Genomic DNA, 21805 nt, shown 5'->3' with positions numbered 1-21805 from the left:
AAATAAATAGGGGGGGGGGGGGGGGTGGAGATGAAATAATAACAGTGCCCACTTGTTAACTAAAAAAAATAGAGCCAGGAGGGAGGAGACGGAGAATGGCAACAGCAGGAGCTGCTGGGAGCGGGCTAGGGAGGGAGGTGGACGAAGGGGGCGGAGGTGGGGGGGGGTCTCTCTCCACAACAGCCATCAATTATATAGGCTGGTTTTTGTTGCGTTTTGTTTTGTGAGATCTGAACTGAAGCTCAGCTGATGAGGGCAAGTTGTGTGTGTGGAGAGGGGGAGGGGGAAGAAGGGATTTTGCCCAATCCAGTGATTCTGAATGGAGGTTTCAGGCTAAATGGAGGGGCCTGAGGCAGTGCAGGCCTGAAAAAGGATTCCCTGGGACTGTGCAGGGCAGAGGGGGAATGGTAGGGGGATAGGAGGCTGGGGGGAAGGGAGGAGAATAGTACAATAATGGGAAAGGGGAGGCCAGGCTGTGGAGCTCTCGTTTCTAACAATGATTCCCATGTGGTTCTCTTTATCTCAGCCATTCAGGAGTCAATAGAAGGAGCTTTTTTATTTCAACGCTAAGTATGCAATGTCCCCCACCCCCTAAGTATGCAACGGTTCTCTCCTCCTGCCATAAAAAAAAAAGAGAGCGAGGGAGATTCTTAATGACATAAAAAAAACCAGCTTGAAAGAACTGGAAGAGCAGTTCAGTCAACAAGTGTTTTCTTTGCTCCGACTTGCCCTAGATTCAGTGTGATCGGGTGGAATTGAACATAAGGTTGGCAGAGTTATTCCACCCCAGCCCCCCTTCACATACCAGATCTTGATTCTTCCTAGCTGCCCTCCCCCTGCCCACAGTCTTAACCACAACACTCCTCACTTTAGACACAAGCCTACCTCCACTGGGGCCTGATTCTCCCCTGCCTTGCACCTGTGTCACAGTTACACCAGTGGAAGCATTAGCCAAGCAGAATCCTCCCCTTATTCACTCTGGCAGTAACAATGTGCACTCCCTTTGCCAGCTGGAAATAACTTCAGGTGCACAGAACTGGGGCCTCTGGCTTGGGTGGCGTTCCTGCTGATTTACATTGAGGTAAGTGACAGAGAAATCAGATCCAACAGGCCCACAAACACAATGACCCTCTCCATTATTACCTGGCTTTTGTGGAGGGGTCATGGCTATTTTTTTCTGATGGGTCTTTCTGAGAACACTGTCCATTGTGAGGTGGGAACTGTTTGGAAACTGTGGAATTTTAACTTATATAAAAGGTCCCCAGAGCATGGGCTGGGTGCTTATTCAGTGCTTTTAAATTGAAATGGAAGAGTGGGTCAGGCCCTTGGCTGGGTCAGCACTGATTTATGCCAGCTGAGAAGCTGGGCTTGTGCATGTGTATATATACACTCATAGAGGTTAAGCCAGAAGGGACCATTGTGAGCAGCTAACCTGACCTCTTGCATTACAGGCCTGAGAACCTCACCTAGGAATTTCTGCAACAAGCCTAGAACTTCTATTTGAACTACAGCAAATCTTTTCTGAAAGGCATCCAGCCTTAATTTAAAGACTGCTAGTGATGGAGAATCCAACACAAGTTTTTCTGGTGGTTAATTACCCTTGCTATTGAAAATCTGTGCCTTGTTTTTACTTAAATTTGTCTGGCTGCAGCTTCCACCTATTGGCTCTCATAATGCCTTTTTCTGCTAAATTAAATAGCTGTTTACTAGCAGAAATCTCTTTCCCATGTAGGTCCTTGTAGACTACGATCATGTCACCTATTAACCTTTTCTTGGATAGATTGAGCTTTCTGAGTTGTTGTTGCTGTTTTCCAGACCTCAGATCATTCTTGTAGCTCATTTCTGAACCCTTTTCCATATACGATATATATTGTAACACATGCACCTGCGAGCAGGCCGTGCATCTGCAATATACCCACTCCAGGGACTGTGTCTGCAGTTATGGACTAGATGCCACAATGCACTGGTAGAGCAACAGTTGTAGGGAATACCATGTGTGGACATGCTGAACTGCTTCCTGCTGACCAGGCTGGTAAATATGGCTACACTGAGCCATGTGAGGAGCAAATGGTGCTAGAAAAACGTAGTTGCAATGTTTAACCATGTAACTGCCCAGCCGTCTAGCATAGATGGACCTACAAAGAGAAGACATTATTAGAGATGGAAAAGTCCAACACAATTTAACAGGAAATGGCACCCCTGCTGTAGAAATCTATAGGACAGTTCGAAAAAAACTACCAGAAGGATTTCAATCCCTATTACATTCTATAGTTGGTTGAAAGTAAATTCTGTAGAACGTTATTGGTCTCATCCTTATTAAACCCTATCACTTTTGTTTAAGGGGAACTGCAGGATTTAGTTCATATTTCAAACCTTCCAACCCCCAGCTGAACTTCTGGGGATTTCAGTTCAGGTCCCTTTCTTGCTCCTATTGGTCTAATTCCCCTCAAACTTACTTTGCCATAAACCAAGAGTAACTCCATTGAATTAAAAGGAGTTAGAATGGTATAAATATGGGGTGAATAAGATCATACTCAAGCCCTATGTTTAATTGCAGCCATCCAGGGCAAACCAGAGATGTCTTGTGTGATGGATAGATAGAAAGGGATAAAGTAACAACAAAAGTGCAGGGACCAGTTATGTTTAAACATGATGTATCTATCTAAGGCATTTATATGGTCCCCATCACCCTAGTAATTGACAATCTTTGGCATATTTATCCTCACAGTACCCCTGTGAGGTATGGCAGTGCTATTACCTGCATTGTACAGATGTGGCAATGAAGCACAGAGAGGCTAAGCGACTTGCCCCAGATCACACAGGAAACCTGTGGCAGAGCAGAAACTTGAATCCAAGCCTCTCAAAATCCTAGGGTAGTGCCCTAGCCAATAGACAATCTTTCCTCTGCTACCCGGATCAGTCAAAAACACGGTGCAGCCCAAGGCAGCCTTAGCCACAGACTGAGTAGAAAGCTCCCTGCATGAAGGGGCACCACACCAGTATTAGGACTGTCACCCCCCAGCCCCTGATCCCCACACCCTAAGCAGAGAGATGAATCCCCCTTCTGTAGGAGGAAATCACACAAGGGTGGGTCATTGAGCTTGGGGAAAGGACAGGAGAAGGGAGTGGTGGGTGGGTGACTCCTAATACCGTCTTCACCCAGTGCAACTAGGGACAGCTTTGGGAGCACTCCAAATTACTCTGGCAGGACAGGAGATATGAGGCATTGGGTTCTCTTTGGATCATCAGGGGCCAGACTGGTGGATCCTTCCCACTGCACCTTAATTTACCATCACAAAAGCAATGAACGTAGATGGCACCAAGGCCTAGATCATCAAATATATTGAGGCCCCTAACTCCCATGGAAATCAATGGAATTTCAGGACCTGTATCCCTTTGCGGATCTAGCCTCAGGAGACACCAAATCTTTTTCCCAACATAGCACTTGATATTAAAGGGGACAGAAATGGGAAGAAAGAACTTTTCTCTGACAGGCTAAGTCCTCCTACTCCAGCCCATAGTTTTTAGGACAATATGATAGTGATACCCTGGCCTTGCAAACTCACAATGGACCACAGTCCCATTTCACACTGCATGTTACATGCTAATGGTGCCCACACATTGGGGTTGCTGCTGTGGGAAGATTATGCCTTCACCCTCTCTTGAGCCTCTAGCGTACTATTCCCTGGCTGTGTCTGCAGCAGGCAATCCCAGGCAGTGAGCTACTCGCCTCACTCCCAGAAGCAGCGAGCAGGGGCCCGTGACCCTGTCAGCGATACATTTATAATCAGTGATAAACATCTCTCACACTATCCTGTTTTCAGGCAGCTCTGTACTAGGGGCTTGATGGGGCCTGGGGTGGGGGGGGGGAGGGAAGAGGGAGGTGGCTTCTGGTCAGGCCTGCTGAAAAGGAGTTAATTAAAGTGGCCATTTTGCCTTTTCATGCCCTGACATTCCTGTCAACTTTTCTTCAGCAGTTCGGAAACCATGTGACCAAAGTGGCCTCCCCTAGCATTTTGCGACCAGCTCTCTTCCTTGGCTGGTTCCTCACCATCCCCCCTCGCCACCCTCCTCCTCCTCCTGCTGCCCCAACATGTTTCCATTATTTATGAGATGCCTGTTAGGAAAGAGATCTTGCAGTTCTATCTTTCTTCTTCCCTCTTCTATGCTCTTTAGCCTCTCCTGGTTCATATCGGTCCATGGCTCAGACACGGAGATGAGTTTAGCCCTGTGATAACAAGCATAGATTTCCTCCAGCTTCTTGTTCCTGAGACAGGTCATTTTCAGAGAGGTTTTCAGAGTGCGTTAGTTGTGTATTGTTGTGTGAAATGAGCACTAGGGAAAGATTCTGGATGAGCAGCCTTGAAGACCGAAGTTCTCTGGGTTTAGCCACAAAATAATACTGTATGGGCAACACTCCACAAGGCAGTGCCCTGTCCTGGAGGGCTGGAACAGTAATTCAAGTCTGTAGCCTCTTTTGTGAGGCCGTCAACAAGGTAGCCAATTATTGGTGGCAGTTTTTCTGCTATGGATATCTGTCCACCAGGAAATAGACCTGCTCAACTCATTCACATGGACCACCAAAAAATAGACAACTGCCAATTACCTCCTCCCTCACCTAGACTTGGAAAGTCCCTAACCCATTACTGATCCCTAACCCAGTCTCTGGAACATTTTGTTGTTAAGAGAAGCAAAGCAAACTTCTCCCACACTATGTTGTTTATTCACTTCAATGCTGTTATGTGGGTATCATGCGGTTATTTAACCCTTTTAATAAGACCTATAATCAAACACTGGGAAAGCAAGCCATTGGCTCTGCCAGTGACACACTGTAGTGGGCTTAATTTGCTTACTGGGGTCCCTTCTCCAGGGCTGCACTCACCATGCATGAACAGCCTGAATATTACCATAACTAGGGTTTGAACTTGTATCGTTGTGGTCCATAGGCAGTGGCTTTGCATAGTAAATCAAAAGCAAACCACCCTCTTGCCAAGCCAATAGAAGCTGTGCTAAGACTAGCTCAGATGGAAGTTCTTTAGCCATCTTATTCCCATGGTGGCCTAGCAAGGTTGTTAGCCCCTCTTGGGAAGCAAGATGGGGGACTTTGTCCTGGGAGGCCGGGACTCTGAAAAAGATTTGAAGGTTGTGCTGGATAATAAGCTGAGCTCCCAGTGTAATGCTGTGGCCAAAAGAGCTATTGCCATCTGTGGTTGCATAAACAGGAGAATCTCGAGTAGGAGTAGAACAGTTATCTTATCTTTGTATTTGGCACTGGTGTGACCACTGCTAGAATAGAGTGTCCAATTCTGGTATCCACAATTCAAGAAGGATGTTGATAAATTGGAGAGGATTCAGAGAAGAGCCACAAGAATGATTAAAGGATTAGAAAACCTGCCTTGTAGTGATAGACTCAAGGTGCTCAATTTATTTATCGTAATGAAAAGAAGGTTAAGGGGGGGATTTGATCAGAGTTTATACATACCTACCTGGGGAACAAATATTTAACAATGGGCTCCTCAATCTAGCAGAGAAAGGTATTACACAATCCAATGGCTATACATTGCAGTTAGAAAAATTCCGACTCGAAATAAGGCATTCATTTTTGACGGTGAGGGTAACTAATTATTGGGTCAATTTACTAAGGTTGTGGGTGATTCTTCATCAACGACAATTTTAAAATCAAGATTGGATGTTTTTCTACAAGATCTGCTCAAGGAATTCTTTTGGGGGAGTCCTGTGGCCTGTGTTATAAGATGATCACAAGTGGTCCCTTCTGCCTTGGTATCTATGCATCTTGTGAGTATAAATAATATCAGACCTGTCCTTGTGATCTCTAGATATTTGTGTTTGATACCTCTTCCCCTCCACCCACACTCCTGCTATCAGTAGCATAAAAATAATAGCTCACAGCCAAACTAAGCCATACACAACTCCCCAGGAGTCTGGTTTTGTTATAAACAACACACTCAGGCCAGGTTTGTCCAAACATTCACTGATGTTCATGAGCTTTTCAGTTAAACCTAGGCCATTCTGAGTAAATCAGGGACACTTTATAATATTTCATCCATGCTACATGTGGGCCCAGGGGGTATTGTCACATTCTGATTTTGGATTTGTCTAAGGTTCAGGGTTCAGTTTGGAGACCATATCAGGGAATGAGTTGGTAGCTTATTTCAATGGTACTGAAATCTCTGTTGTTGAAGGATTTCATCCCTTAGAATGGCAGAAATTTCAATGGCAGATCAGCTGCTTGTACAAGCTGCCTCCAGCGTGGGCTGCACCTCAGGCTTTCAGCCACATCCCAGCCCAAAAACCAGCCTCTCCTGGGTTTGGATCTGTCCAGGAACTAAAACTGTCAGGGAGGATTCAGGACCAGGGATTTTAATCTGACAGTTTGTTGGCCTTCGAAATGGTTCAGCTTGAAGATGCTGGTTTTGAGCCAGCTCTGATTGAAGTCAGGTGACACTCATTGGCTTAAATTGAATTGTGCTTTCAGCCTGAAGCACAGGGGAGGGAAAGTGAAGCCACATGGGGCAAAACCAAAGAATATGTTTGCACTTGGCCCTGCTAAAGGGAGGTGAAGTGACTTGAGAAGGCCACACTGAGGGTCAGTGGCAGAGAGAGGAATAGAACCCCCAAATCCTCTTCTTTACCCACAATACCATCCGTCAACACTAGTTTGTGTGGGCCAGACCCTCAGCTGATGTAAACTGGGTTAGCTCCAAAGCAGTCAGGGAACTTCATGGATTTTTGCCAGTTTAGGATCTGGTCCAATGTTTGTAAAATGCACTATGGAAGAGTGAAGTGTTATTTAAAAATCAAACCAGTTAGGATGATACAAGCAGGGGACCAGGCTGGAAGCAAGTTAGCTCCATTTCTAAATGGCCGTGCTACAGGTGACACAACTGGGGCTTATATGATACACACCCTTTTCCCCCCTTCTCTGAGAATGCCATGGGTATGTTTAGGAACCAAGTGCCGAGGGTCAGAGAGTGGCGACGCTTTCTCCCTCCAATGATATCTCATTTCTGCAGTGTGTCCAGAGAAACCCCCAAACAGTTAAATCCTAAACGTCTTCCTTAAAACCTTGCTGTGCAAACATTTGCAGTGGGATTATTGGAGCAACCTGTCCTCCTAGACCTTTATTGTGTTGGATTTCCAGGGTTGGGGGAGTTGCACTCACATTGGAGGGCAGCAGAAATGGGCAAGAAGCGGATTCTGCTGAGTGAGACCCACACTTGATACAGAATAAAGTTAACCTTCTGACCTGTCAGCTCCTTCTGAAGGGGGGTGGGAAGGGTTGGAGGAGAGGAGTGAGATGTTACACACTCAGGGAGTTGAAGCCAAGGGGTTTGTAACAGGAGGCCCTTGGGGGCTGCTGAGAGAAACACGCAAGGATTTTGAAGACCCCCCTTATTTCAGGAGATCAACTTTCTTGGAGCCTCCTAAACCGAGCGTTCTCACCATCCAGCACAATATACACGAGCACACGTCATGTGTGTGCGTGCAGATAGAGTGGATGGGGGGCAGAGGCGGCCGTTAGAAAGCCTTGCTGAGAAAGGTATTTTTCGTGGGGGGTGGGGGTGGAGGAAAAAAAGGGCAGGCCCCTCGCTCCCTACTGAGCCCATTTCTCCTGCTTTGCTGGAGCTGTCAGGCATGAATCCCAGTAGCATTCCGTAACTAATTGACAGTAATGGGGGCCATTGGGAGTCTAAGAATACATGGCATTACCCAGCATGCACTGGAGCAAGGGGGGGGGCTGCACAGGGGCAGCTGTGAGGGGAAATAAAGAATGTCTTTTAAACTTTTTTGTGTGTGTGGCTGTTTTGGTACGGAGGTGGGGGGAGGCCAGAGAGGGGTTGAGTGGAAAAGTGATTTTGGAAAAACTTTTATTTTTCTGAAGTGAAAAAAGCTGTAAATGGAGATGAAATCTTGTTTTTTTCCACAATGTCCCAGGGCTTTGGGGGTTGCTGCTACAAGGAAAGAGTGGATGGAATTTCAATTTAAACCCAGTGAAATCTAGGAACAATCTCTCTGTTTTGCATCCCCTCCTGGATTTATAGCAGATTGTAATATACGACCTGCTGGCACGGCTGTTGAGTTGCCGTTTCTAGAAACAACCCGCCCTGTGTTTTCTGGGCTTAAGGAATCAGCATGGAAAATCTCCCTCTCCATATGTAATTTGGGAACTCTGGCTCCATATGTTTATTTCCCCCCTCCAAAAATTAAATACATATTTGGGGAAGGGGGGGGGGCAGATTTTCCTCTCTCTTACAACCCTGCTTGTGTGGAGCTGTGCTCGCATCACAGATGGAATTTTGATTTGACTCTCATAAAACCTTTTTCAATTAACAAAAGTCAACGTTGATGAGAGGATTTGTTTATAAAAGAGTCTGAATGGTTTTTTGCTACTTTCCAAATGGAAAGAAATGGAAATCGGTTACATTTCTCAGGTGCCTATCCAGTATCTGGGAAACAGCGAGAGAACTGAGATGCTGACATGCTTTGAAAAACTTTGATCCCTCAGCAGCTAGGGCAAGATCCCAGCCTCTGCAATGGCCCCCATCATGTGAGCTGCTCCAGTGGTGCAAAGTGACTCTAAAGCTACCCTAGGCACCCCCTTTACATTGCCTAGCTTAGGGGTATGGCTGGGGAGCCCAGAAGCTGCTCTAACTTGTGCTGGGTTTGGATCATCCCCCCACCCCCTGCATTCCAGGGGATGTGAGGATTTTAAAGTGGCATATCAGTTCATAGACTCAGAAGAGACCATTGTGATCATCTAGGCACACCTCCTGTAAAACACATTTCACTCAGCTATCCCTGCATTGAGCCCAATACCTTGTATTTGACTGAAGCATATCTTATATGGCCATCTTTTGTCCCCTCGCTTGTCTGAGCTGTGTGCAAAGCACAGCTCAGCCAGGCATGAGCGCTGGGCCTCTACTGTTTAGAAAAGTATTTACTTTGCATTTTGAATTTTACATTGCCTAAATAAGTGCTGTATCTACAAATGACCTGCCGTATGTGATATTAAAATAATAAGCTCTTCAAAATGAGAACCATCTCTCACTCTCAGTGTATACGGTGCCCGGTGCAGTGGGGCCTCAATCTTGGTGGGACCCCCTAAGACCTACCATAAGACAAATAAGGAATAATAATGTACCATGAAGATCAAAGACATCTATTTAAAAAATTTCCTCAGCAGCTCAGGTTATTAAAACTGGGGAAAGAAAGGGTTAAAAAAAATAGACAAGCCTGTTTCCTGTGCCAAGATACGCTTGGTGCAGAAGATTGTGTGGATGGGATGGGAGGTGGAGCCAAGCATAGCTTGGCACTTGGCTAATTACAACTCCCTGATTCTCAGGCTGCCCTGGCCTCAACCTTGGTGTAAATTAAAACAGCCTCAGAGCTGCTCCTACTTACAACATCTGACTATGGTCCCTCAGGAGTCAGACACCAGCTGAGAATTGTTATAGGGGAGCAGAGCTCCACTCCTCCCTCTCTGTCTTCCAGCCCCATCATGCCCCCTACATGGGCAGGGGGAGCAGTTGGTGTAGGAGCTAGCACCATCACCAATCACCAACTGAGAGTTGTTCTCTTTCCTACTTTGAGGGCGTAACTAGGACTTCAGTGGTGTGTGCATAGGCATTTTGGTGTCTCTCTTTATGGGGATGAATTCCCCCCTGATAAATAGATATTTCCTTACACTATTTTGTTTCACTGTGTAACGATTGAACAGATCCCGTACAATGACAGAATGAGGGCATGATCACAGACCAAGTTATAATCCCAGAAACCACAATGGGGGAGTTAGAGACAGCGAGTGGTGCAAGCCTTAGGTGCATTGTCAGACAACAGGGCAAATGCTGAGGGCCTTTAACCACCCATAAAGTGGTCCAATAGCTAACTAATGCCCACCCTGACTGACATGTAGCTTATTAGAGTGTGGCAGATTTTTTTTTTTTTAACATTTAAAAATATTGGAAGACAGGAGTGCATTATGCAGCAGCTCCTTCTGCTACAAAAAATAGTTCCTAGTAGAAGGATTTTTTAAAAAAGCAGGGAATGGGAACTTTTTGAAATATACTTATCTGTGAATATTTTTCTAAACTTTTCTCTGTTACTGTTCTCTGACCCCTCTGGTTCCATTCTCCATCCCCCAGATGCCCAACTGCAGTTTCAGCAGCAGTTTGTGACTCAAGCGTCATTTTTGGCTCAATGTGTGTTATGAAAACTACATTTGGCACATCAAACAATGCTCACATTTGGCCCTATCCAGTTCCCATTCAAGTCAATAGAAAGATTTCCATTAACTTCAGTGGAAACTGAATCAGTCTTTATAGCAAACAAAAGTTTTAAAATGTCTGCAGAGCTACAAATTGTCTCCACCTGGTGTCCTTTGTCTTACACTCCGTTTGTAAGCTCTTTAGGGCAGGGAACATCTTTCTGTTCTGTGTTCGTACAGCGCCTAGCACAGTGGGGTCCTGGTCCATGACAGAAGCTCCTAAGCACGATGGTAATACAGAAGCAGTTTGTTGTTATAATTATTTGTAAGGACATATGGAGTAATGAAACTGCATTTATTTTCTGCATTATGCCTTTATTTTCTGTGTACTGTAACTTTAATTTGCAGCTCCAACCACCATTTTGTTCTCAGAGTTGCTGCTGCTTGATGTGGTGGAGACACACACCCTGTGCTCTCTAATGGAGACATCAATTCCATTCTCTTTCTTTCTTGCTATTGTTCTTCCTTCATCTACAATAAAAATCATTCAGATTTAAATGATGTGTATGAAAAAATGGAAGAGACATTATAAAACTGTCCCTTTTCCTTCTCCTGATTGTCCCAATCCCCATCCCTACATTTCCTGTTCCCTCTACCCACGTCTTCTCCTCTTCAAGCTGCCCCTTTGTCTCCTCTATTAATTTCTTTCTACACTCATTTAACAGCCAGGATGTAGGAACCTTCCTATATTGCTCAGGATAAGGTTCCAGCTATACACTTTTAGAAGTTGGCATCTGTAATGTTCCTTACAGTGGAGAAGAGACAGGGCTGGGCCATATTGAATACAAAGGGGAATCTTTACTGAGGCTGCTGGACACAGACAGACCCCGTGGTTCTCGCTAGTTCTGCAGCTCCCAGACTGACTGACACAGCTCATGCTGCCTCATGTCACCTCACAGACTCTCCCTAGCTTTGGGCTGGATTTATTAGTCATGGACGGGACTACTATCTATGTTACAGTGCACGGCGGTATCATCATCTAAGAAGTCCAATTGGCCATTAGAACAAGCTGTTGAACAATCAGTGTCTACAGCTAAACTTTAACAACTCATCTCTGGGCTAAATTGTGCCCTTAAGGCACCCCTCCCCGCCCCCAGAAGACGCTCCGGAGACACCATACATTAGGCAGGCATCGTACATCCCACAGCACACAGGGAACATAGCCACCACCCAACCAACCTCTGACAGGGTGCAGTGAACATTCCCCACCAGGGACCTACTTCACTGGCCAGTGTGGAGGGAGGGGGAATAGCTCTGAACTTTCTGAAGTCGCTAGCCATTGGGCAGAAGGCAGGCCAACCTCAGGGTCTTTTAGTCCCATGTGCACCTGCTTTACGCATCTGTATGGGGTTCCTGTCTGTTCAAATTAATGCCTCATTCATGAAGGTCAGGATATTGGCTTCGCCTGAAACCTTTGGCTGCAGTCCTTTTAGGCCTGAAAGCGGCAGGCAAAGTGGATTCTCCTTTAACTCGACAGCTAGCCCCACTCATTTGGCCATGCAACCGTCCCTGGATCAGCTCCTTCTCAACAGGCTTTCTAAGCAGCCAAGGGAAATCCTTCATTTGATGTTTACTCATTTAGTTCCCTGCCTATGATCAGCAATGTCCACATCAGGTGTGGCAACCTTATGTAGTCTTGATAGATGTACTTATGCCTTTGAAGTCTTCATCAGTCTAGATATTGCACCTGTAGACTAAAGTGATGCCTGTGCACTTTAGAAACATCTGACTAGATTCAATTAGATGTAGATCATAGCGTGACACTAGCTCCGATTGCTAGCCTAACCTCCTCTTTCCAGCTGCTCCCAATAGCTAAAAATTACTTTTCAACACCTCAGTTTCCATATCTGTAAAATAGGCCTGTGTTATGAGGAGATCAGGCTAGGTGGTTTCAATGGTCCCTTTTGGCCTTAAACATCTGAGTCTACGAATACTAAAGCAGTGCAAAACTGCATGATTAAAAATCATGTCAACCAGAGATGGAGCCAAAGCAAAGTCTGCAGCCAAACACACCTGAACTTTGGGAGAGTTCAGCTCTGGCTTCAGGCCCAAACTTTGCAGCTGTCGTTCAAAAGGCTTGTGAGCCTTAAATTACTTTGAGATGAGCCTGGTGTGGGTAATGGATTTATAATGAAATCCTAACCCAGGGGAGTTTCATAGGGCTTGGGGTCTGTAAGGGAAATGTCTCGCCTGGCTCTGGTAAAAAAATCACCTCCCTCTGTCTGAGAAGCTTTGAGTCTCTTGAATGTTTGACAACTGTTTAGAAGAAGGGAGTGAGGAAGGGGAACTAGAATGGGGATCAGCTTACCTACCTGCTGTTCTTGACTTTGCTACTGAACCCTGGGGTGACCTTAGGCTAGTCACCTCACCTCTCTTTACAGTCGTTTTCCCATCTGTATAAATCTGAATGACAAAGAGATGAGTCAATGAAAAGAATGGGATAATGAGAATATCCAGGGTTAGAACAGTAATTAAAGAAAATTGGCAGGGACATAAACCCACATGCTTCAGGGTTCAAGCCAACCTTGACCTATTGGGGGTCAGGAGGAAACTTTCTCTGGAGCAGGTTGTCCTATCACTGCCTACTGCAGAGGTGGGCAAACTTTTTGGCCTGAGGGCCTGAGGGCCACATCTGGGTATGGAAATTGTATGGCGGGCCATGAATGCTCACAAAATTGGGGGTTGGGGTGTGGGAGGGGGTGAAGGCTATGGCTTGGGGTGCAGGGTCTGGGGTGGGGCCAGAAATGAGGCATTCAGGGTGCTGGAGGGGGCTCCAGGCTGGGGAAGGGGGGTTGGGTATGTGGGGGAGGGCTCCGGTTGGAGGTGTGGGCTCTGTGGTGGGGCTGGGAATGAGGAGTTTGGGGTGCAGGAGGTGCTCCGGACTGGGACCGAGGGGTTCGGAGGGCAGGAGGGGGATCAGGGCAGGGGGTTGGGGTGTGGGAGGGAGTCCGGGGTGCAGGCTCTGGGTGGCACTTACCTCAAGCAGGTCCCAGAAGCAGCGGCATGTCCCCCCTCCGGCTCCTATGCGGTGACACAGCCAGGCAGCTCTGTGCACTGCCCTGTCTACAGGCGCTGCCCCTGTAGTTCCCATTGGCCATGGTTTCCAGCCAATAGGTGCTGCGGGGTCAGCACTTGGGGCTGGGGACAGTGTGTAGAGCCCCCTGGTTGCCCCACGCATAGGAGCCAGAGGGGGGACATGCCGCTGCTTCTGGGAGTTGTGTGGCGTAGGGCAAGCCCCAGACCCCGCTCCCCAGCTCGAGGGCCGGATTAAAACATCTGGAGGACTGGATGCGGCCCCCGGGTTGTAGTTTGCCTACCCCTGGCCTACTGGAAGGGTTTTTTTACCTTCCTCTGAAGCAGCTGATGCTGGTCACGGACAGGGACCGAACTAGATGGACCATGGTTCTGAGCTGGTTTTGTTAATTCCTATATTGCTATAGTCACCCACCTTTGTGGGTATGGATGCTGTGCGATGTATGGATGAAAGACACCATGCAGGTGGTGGTATTAGAGATCGTCAGACAGAAAGCACCGTTGAAGGGCAAAGTCAAGTCCCCATCCTGCAAAGGATCACAATGGGACTACTCAAAAGGCATAAAGTTAAGTGTGTGCTTATGCCTCTGCAGGATTGAGGTCTACAATTGTTATTGCTCTCAACACAGGTTTAAGAACGGGCTCTCCTTCCCCACCAGTAAGGGCATCAGGTTTGAGAACCCTTCCAGTCCCATGTCTACTATGTCTGTAGGGCAGCCAAATTGCTAGTTTCCTGGCAGTCGGACTGCACCTTCCCATCCACCTCTCTCGGTCCTTCGCACTGGGCTGCATCCCGGAGTGGGAGGTGGTGGTCGCCGGGGTGGGGAGGGGAAGCAACTTTTTAAATAAAAAATGATAAGCGATGAATAGATCGGCTAATCCCGGGAAACCTTGAGAATATAGAGCAGCATCTGTGGGGCCTCCCTTTTTTCTTTTCTTGTTTTAATTTTCTTTTCTTTAATTTCGCTGCAGCACATATAATCAATTATGGCTTGAATCGGGGATAAGGGGAGGGGAAGCACTTCAATTCATAAATCAATTTTATACGGTCATCAGTCAGGTTGTGAATGCAAATACCTCTGTCGGTTTAGGTTATTCAGAATTAATTGACTCCCACCGGGTTGGGCTGCAGCTGGAGAGACGCTTTCTCACAAAGTCTACTCGGACTCAGCATGGGGGCGGGCGGGAGGGCTCGCTTCCTCCTCCCTCCTCCACCTCCTCCTCATCTTTCCCACTCTAGGCGTATTATACTATTGAAGGTGGGGGGAGCAGTGAGTGTGTGTGTGCAAGAGAGAGATTCTTGAGGAGAGAAAGGGATATGCAAAGATTAAAGTCACAAACCCCCTCTTCAGCCCTGGCCTGCACAGAGACTTTTATGTGATTGGAAATTCTCTGCTTTCAAGGGTTTGCTTTTAAGTCTTGAGCTTCTCTTGAGCTTCTCAAATAAGAAAACAAACAGCAATGTCAAAGCCCCTGTGCTCAGAATTTGAGCTAGAATCGTGTAATTAAACAGCCACTTTGCTACTGAGACTTGGGCATCTGGGTCACGGTCTCAAAGCCAGCCTGGGTCAGGAGTGATTGAAAGTCATTAGCCTCCAGTGGCTGTTTTGGTGGCCTTGTGAAAATGAGCTGGGTGGGGTTCAATCCACCCTGGGGACACAGCACAAAAGCTGCCCCCTGAATTCCCACTCATTGGACCCTCTCTGGTGGTTGCAGTGGAGAGGCCAAGGACTGGTTAGGGCCTGGAGACTGAATTACCCTCTCATCTCTAGAGATAGTCCCTCTAGGTTATTATGAAAACACATGGGCAGAGCAATGCCGGAAAGCTGGCTCTGTGCTGTACCTGTTTTATGGATGAAGAAAGGAGTTCAGTATCCCTGGCTGTCCGTCTGGCACTTTTTGGCTGCACTGATTCCTTGGCCTCTTTGTCAACAGCTCTCTGCTTAGTGTCCCCCTAAGGATTCCCTGTGGCCTTGTGACCTGCTCCCCATCCCTGTTTTTCGTTCTTTGCCCCATGTAATTAGTTGATGTTCTGAGATCTGCGTCGCCTCCTCACACCTGAGGGACAGCCCGTGTGCTGTCCTGATGGGCTCTGCCCAACAACCCAGAAATCAAATAGGTTGGTACATTTCTGAGGGGGAGGCCATTGTTCAGCTCTTTTGAGGGCTTAGACCATGCCACAAAAATCAAATCGGCCAGTATCTTCGGGAGACAACTTGGGGCTGAGTAGGAGGGAAGGTTATTTTTCTTGGGGAGGTTCAGCTAAACCCAGGGCGGGGTCCTGACCTGCTTGTGTAGGTGAATGGGCACAGAGGGGGACTTGTAATACACACTCACCAGTGAGTAATACTTGCACAAATAGTAATACCTAGCTCTGATATAGTGCTTTTCATCAGTAGAGCTCAAAGTAGGGTGACCAGATGTCCCGATTTTTGCGTCTTTTTCTTATATGGGTTCCTATTACCCCCCACCCTGGTCCTGATTTTTCACATTTGCTGTCTAGTCACCCTAGCTCAAAGTGCTTTACAATGGAGCAGGGGTAGGGAAACTGAGGCACAGAATGGGCAAGTGACTTGTCCAAGGTCACCCAGCAGCCCAGTGGCAGAGCTGGGAATAGTACCTAGGTCTCCTGAGTCCCAGTCCAGTGCTCTATCCACTATGCCACACTGCTCTGATCATTGGAGACCTGATTGATAGCTCAGCCTGTCTCGGAAAGTAAGGTACAAGGCATATCCATGTCCACTGTTGCACAATGGACTAGCTACATCAGGTCCCGGACAACACTGGAGGTATAGATGACCAATCCATATGGTCCTATGACAACAATAGTCTTGGAATGCTGAAAGCCCCAGGACTCTGGGGAGGTAACAATAGCAGGAGAGGAAGCCTGGTTACATTTCTAGCACCCCACCAGGCTGAAGGCTGTGAAGGAAGATGAAAGGAAACTGTCTGTAGCAATGCAATTCAGTGGGGAGGCGGAAAACAGTTTTGCAGCTTTTATAGTAAGGCAGAGCGCAGAACTTGGCAAGAGCAAGAGGAAGGCAGAACAAAAGCGAGGCAACTTCGCCTATATTCTTTTTACATTTTGAGTGAGTTTGTTGCACAAGTGTTCGCTAGAGGGCTTGTCTACCTGGGGACAGTCAGGAATATTAATCCAAATTAACTAAAGGATTGAATTTGAAATGGATTATTTAAACCACATTAAATCCCTGGGTAGCTGCTGTTATTCAGAATTAAAGCGGCCTTAATTTGCTTTAGTTTAATTTACTATGGAAGTGAATTAAGCTAAACAAAATTAAGGCCGCTTTAATTCTGAGGCCTGGTCTACACTTAAAATTTAGATCTACATAGCTACGTCATGAAGGGAGGTGAAAAATTCATACCCCCTGGTCATTGTAACTATGCAGACCTAAAGCCCAGTGTAGATGCCTTTCTGTTGACAGAAGAATGCTTCTCTCGATCTAGATACTGTCTCTCAGGCAGGGGATCATGCACAGTGACAGAAAAACCCTTTCCATCTCTTTAGTAAGCATCTACACTCTGGTGCTACAGTGGTACTGCTACAGTGCTGTAGCTGTGCTGCTGTAGTGCCCATAGAGCAGACGAGCCCCGAATGAGGTTGTTCACACAGGGGTTTAATGCAGTTTAACTAATCCCACTTCAAATTGATACCTTTAGTTAATTTGGATTAACTTCCCTGGATTTCCCTGCGTAGACTAGACCAGAGCGAGCCAGGTGCTGAGCAAGTCTCCCACACAGCTTTTGACCTACAAAACTCCTTGCTATCCCACACATATCTCTTCCAATGCCCTGGCTGCTTCAGTCACCCTCCATTCCAGTCCTGGGCTGCCCACACAGCTCTGCCAATGCCCCTCTCTCCTGATCTGCAGCCCTCACTGCTACTCCAGTCCTGGGCTCCCTGCACAGCTCTGCTGATGCCCCTCCAGGCCTGGGTCTTTCCAGTCATGCTGAATGGCAGCAGTTTGACACTACGGACAAATGTATACTCAGTCGATAAGGATGAGAATTACAAACTCATCTTCACTTGTCATGTGAAATAAATTTGTGCCACCATCTCCAGAAGTGACAGATTGGTTCAGTAACACGAGCATCACTCCTTTCTTCATTCTTTGACTGAGAAATCTAGGAGAACAAGGAGAATCGTATCAGTATCTGACTCACTTCCTGTTATGTGTTGAACAGTGGCCTGTTGTGAAGAGCAGACCTGGCCTGGGTACAAATTAGAGTTACATTTATTGATCAGGCTGTTAATGTGAGACATTGGATTTGACACTGCAATCTCACACCAGCTCATCTGACAGATCTATGCATCGTACAATGCTATGATTGCTGTACAGTCATAGTGATTCCTACCTCACCCTGCCAGCCTCTCATTTTACCAGCTCTCCCTTCTGGACTTCTGATTGTCTGAAGATGCCCAGGAATTTAGGCATCTGATTCTTTTTGTGAAGGCCACATGGTCAAATTCCCATGCAGAGTGTCATAACGTTATGCTTGGGGTCAGAAAAGTGACTGAGTAATTATGGCTCCTTCCTTCTCCACAATTCTGCTCTCTGTGTGTCTTTGAGCCTCACCTGCTCCCTTGACTGACAGTAACCAGGTTTTACTCCTGTTAGCCACACAGCTATAGGACAGTGAGTTGGATTCTGTTCTTTCCCTACAATGACAGGTTTCAGAGTAGCAGCCGTGTTAGTCTGTATCCGCAAAAAGAAGAACAGGAGTACTTGTGGCACCTTAGAGACTAACAAATTTATTAGAGCATAAGCTTTCGTGGACTACAGCCCACTTCTTCGGATGCATATGAAGAAGTGGGCTGTAGTCCACTAAAGCTTATGCTCTAATAAATTTGTTAGTCTCTAAGGTGCCACAAGTACTCCTGTTCTTCTTTTTCCCTACAATGTGTAAGCAAAACTCTCAGCTGAGTTCTGATGGCAGGATCTTTATAATGAGCGACAGAGTGAGAGCCAGGATGCGACCAGCTGAATAGCCAGATCCCAGGTGGAGTGTGTGGCGCTGGAAGTTAGTAAAAACATTTCTGGATTTATAAAACTTGAGCACCTTTGATACAGAATCAGTGAGAGTGAATATATATTGGATCATGTTGGCAGTGATTTTTCAGAGTCTATGTGCTTCTGTTTGCTCAACAGTCAGAACAGAGTCCCTCTAGATCCTTCTTACTATCGTTATTCATGTATTTAAAGTCAAATACTAAGTGACCAAGATCCAGAGGACCTGATTCTCTTCCCTGCAGGATACTTGAACCTCATGGAGAGAATTAGGCCCCAGGACGTCAGCCATAGGTCAACATTTCCTAGACCAGAGCCAGTGCTTTAACAGCTGGGATTGTTGGGAGGTGTGAGCCCCTTGTTTTACTACATAGCCCCTTTCATAGAGGCCTGGGGAAAGGAGGGAGAAACTTTACACCCGTGGTGCGACTTCTGAAGAATTTACAATCATCTTTCCTAGAGACACTAAAGATTTTATAGCCTTGGTACCCAAGGTTACAATGCCCTGTGGAACTCAGAGCTGAGCATGCCTGGGACCCTTCGTCTCACTAGCAGCTGGAAGGCAGCCCGTAGCTTCACATGGGGGAATTATATTTTGGCAAGGGAGGGGAGTGAGGCAGTTGAGAGAGAAGGAAAGACAGAGGCAATGGAGGGAAGAGAAAAAGGGAGAACAAAAGAATGTGGGGTGAGAGCAGTGGAAAGAGAAGCAAGGGGAAGAAGTAAGAGAGGAGAGTGGAAAGAAAGGGGGGAGGAGGAAGGCTGAAGGAGTGGGGGAAGAGAGACAAGAGGAGGAGCAGAGAGAGGGAAAGGAAAGAAGAGGAAGGAAGAAATGATGGGGAGGAAGAGGTATAGGGAATGAAGGAATGAAATGGGAGAAAGAGAAAGGAAGGTCAGAAAAAGGAAGGAAGAGAAAGGGAGTGATAGTAGAGAAAAGGTTTGGGGTGATATGGCAGCTAGGGGCAGGTATATCAGGAGAGCTCAGAAACTCTCCAAATGCATCTAGAAAATGAGGCTTTGCACTGACCTTCTGAAATGGGTCCCAAATTATTTGGCAAATAAACTCTGAAAGCCAGTAACCCAGGGCTAGGGTTCATCTCAGACCCACATACCCAGGCATGCACACCTCCCCACACACAAGCATACCCATACATATACCCTCATAGATTCTAAGGCCTGAAGGGACTGTTGTGATCATCTAGTCTCACCTCCTGCATAACGCAGGCCATAGAACTTCTCCAAAGTAATTCCTAGAGCAGATCTTTTAGACAAACATCCAGTCCTGATTTTAAAGTTGTGTCAGTGATGAAGAATCCACCGTGACCCCTAGTAAGTTGTTCCAATGGTTAATTACACTCATTGTCAAAAATGTACACCTTATTTCCAGTCTGAATTTGTCTAGCTTCACATTCCAGCCATTGGATCGTGTTACACCTTTTTCTGCTAGATTGAGCAGCCCATTATTAAAATGTGTTCCCTATGTAAATACTTTTCTTCTTAGCATATGCGCAATGTGCCTCAGGTGGCATGACCAGGATTCATCACCAAATTTGGTCCGCTGGTTGGATCATTAGCTTCCCAGGCCTGGGCCGGCTACTGACTGGGAGCATGACATGAATGTTGATCCAGGCCCCCCATGTAAGTAATTATAGACTGTAATAAAATCACCCCTTAACCTTCTCTTTGTTAAACTAAACAGAGTTTTTTGAGTCTCTCATTATAAGGCATGTTTTCTAAACCTTAAATCATTCTCACGGCTCTTCTCTGAACCCTCTGCAATTTATCAACATCATCCTTGAATTGTGGACACCAGAACTGGACATACTATTCCAGCAGTGGTCTCACCAGTGCCAAATATAAAGGTAAAATAACCTTTCTACTCTTACTTGAGATTCCCCTGTTTATGCATCCCAGGATCGCATTAGCTCTTTCGGCCACAGCATCACACTCGGAGCTCATGTTCAGCTGATTATCCCCCCACAACCCCCAAATCTTTTTCAGAGTCACTGCTTCCCAGGGTAAACTCCCCCATCCTGTAAGTATGGCCTGCATTCTTTGTTTCTAGGTGGATACATTTACATTTAGCCTTATGAAAATACATAATGTTTGCTTGTGCACACTTTCCAAGAGATATAGATCACTCTGAATCAATTGTTCTCTCATTATTTACCCCTCCTCCACTTTGTGTGTCATCTGCAAACTTTATGAATAATGATTTTATGTTTTCTTCCAGGTGATTGATAAACATAGAGCCAACTGATCCTTGCAGAGTCCCACTGGAAATACACTTGCTCAATGACGATGACCCATTTACAGTTACATTTTGAGACCCAACAATTAGCCCATTTTTAATCCATTTAATGTGTGTCGTGTTAATTTGATATCATTCTAGTTTTTTGATCAAAATATCGTGTGGAACCAAGTCAAACGCCGCACAGAGTCTAAGTATCTTATGTCAATACTGTTACCTTTATCAACCAAACTTGTAACCTGATCCAAAAAAGATATCAAGTTAGTTTGACAGGATCTATTTTCCATAAATCCATGTTGATTTGCATTAATTACATTACACTCTTTATTAATGGACTCCTGGATTAGCTGCTCCATTACCTTGTCCGGGATTGATGCCAGACTGACAGGCCTATAATTATTTAGATCATTAGACAGGATCTATAGCTAAACTCATGAACTACAAGTGCATCTTTTCCTCCCACATTTGTACACCTGATACACACATGCTCATCTATGTACACCCCTACATGCATATCCTTGGACTCCCCCACAATCAGTCTCATTCACACCTACAACTCCACTCACCACATGTGCACAGCCTCATACACATGCTCATAGATTCATAGATTCTAGGGCTGGAAGGGACCTTGAGAGGTCATTGAGTCCAGTCCCCTGCCCTCATGGCAGGACCAAATACTGTCTAGACCATCCCTGATAGACATATATCTAACCTACTCTTAAATATCTCCAGAGATGAAGATTCCACAACCTCCCTAGGCAATTTATTCCAGTGTTTAACCACCCTGACAGTTAGGAACTTTTTCCTAATGTCCAACCTAAACCTCCCTTGCTGCAGTTTAAGCCCATTGCTTCTTGTTCTATCCTTAGAGGCTAAGATGAACAAATTTTCTCTCTCCTCCTTATGACACCCTTTTAGATACCTGAAAACTGCTATCATGTCCCCTCTCAGTCTTCTCTTTTCCAAACTAAACAAACCCAATTCTTTCAGCCTTCCTTCATAGGTCATGTTCTCTAGACCTTTAATCATTCTTGTTGCTCTTCTCTGGACCCTCTCCAATTTCTCCACATCTTTCTTGAAATGCGGTGCCCAGAACTGGACACAATACTCCAGCTGAGGCCTAACCAGAGCAGAGTAGAGCGGAAGAATGACTTCTCGTGTCTTGCTCACAACACACTTGTTAATAAATCCCAGAATCATGTTTGCTTTTTT

General features: G+C 46.1%; 2 long non-coding RNA genes across 2 annotated transcripts in view; one reads left to right on the top strand and one right to left on the bottom strand.

Annotated features, from left to right (window-relative positions):
- LOC117887124 overlaps positions 1-20879 on the top strand; it is a 25408-nt gene extending 4529 nt beyond the window's left edge. Inside the window, exons 2-3 of the long non-coding RNA XR_004648122.1 lie at positions 19844-19980; positions 20576-20879. This is a non-coding gene — a long non-coding RNA (uncharacterized LOC117887124). The remainder of the gene's footprint in view (positions 1-19843; positions 19981-20575) is intronic.
- On the bottom strand, positions 10580-14465 carry LOC117887122. Its single transcript, XR_004648121.1, has 3 exons — positions 13734-14465; positions 12598-12688; positions 10580-10756 (listed from the first exon to the last, which is right to left on the bottom strand). It is a non-coding gene; the product is annotated as an uncharacterized LOC117887122 (long non-coding RNA).
- Positions 20880-21805: the final 926 nt, after the last annotated feature.

This window comes from Trachemys scripta, chromosome 1 (assembly GCF_013100865.1).
Source record: "Trachemys scripta elegans isolate TJP31775 chromosome 1, CAS_Tse_1.0, whole genome shotgun sequence".
NCBI lineage: Eukaryota > Metazoa > Chordata > Testudines > Emydidae > Trachemys > Trachemys scripta.
The sequence above is the reverse complement of the archived record's forward strand: the minus strand, read 5'-3'. Positions and strand labels throughout refer to the sequence as shown.